Source organism: Macrobrachium nipponense, chromosome 19 (assembly GCF_015104395.2).
Source record: "Macrobrachium nipponense isolate FS-2020 chromosome 19, ASM1510439v2, whole genome shotgun sequence".
NCBI classification, from domain to species: domain Eukaryota; kingdom Metazoa; phylum Arthropoda; class Malacostraca; order Decapoda; family Palaemonidae; genus Macrobrachium; species Macrobrachium nipponense.
In genome coordinates, this window is record NC_061088.1 from 79,627,302 (window position 1) to 79,627,848 (window position 547).

A 547-nucleotide genomic window follows, 5' to 3' on the forward strand; every position below is an offset into this window, starting at 1 on the left:
CATATATAAAGGGCTATACGTCATTATCACCTAAAACACAGTAAAATGTCTTCTTGCAGATCACCTTCACAACAGTATATCTGAAACGAGATCGGGAAAATGTAAGTACAAGTAAATAAAATAAAAATTTTATTTCAATAAAAATAAAAATTGCAAACCTCTCCACTGAAAGAAAACTGATGCGACAAAACTCAGAATGTTCTAGAGCTTGCCATGCAGAGAATGTAGTATACAGGGTAAGACTGTAGGCTTTTCAATACAAGTCTTTACCGAGTGCAGAACACTTGAGCCGAAGGAAAGTACTTGTTAAAGAAGCCATTGGAAGAATCATTGTTCCAGATAGTTCCGAAAGAAAAGGCAAAATGATGTGACCTGGAGACGGACGAAATTCTTCAGAAGCGGGGAATGGAATTACGTTATTTGTGATGCAAATGGTTTTAATTTTGTTCGATAAGAAACGGTGTATGTTTTATGCACCGTTTCGCATCGAATTAAAACCATTTACATCACAATTAACCTAATTACCTAATTCCATTTTCCACTTCGG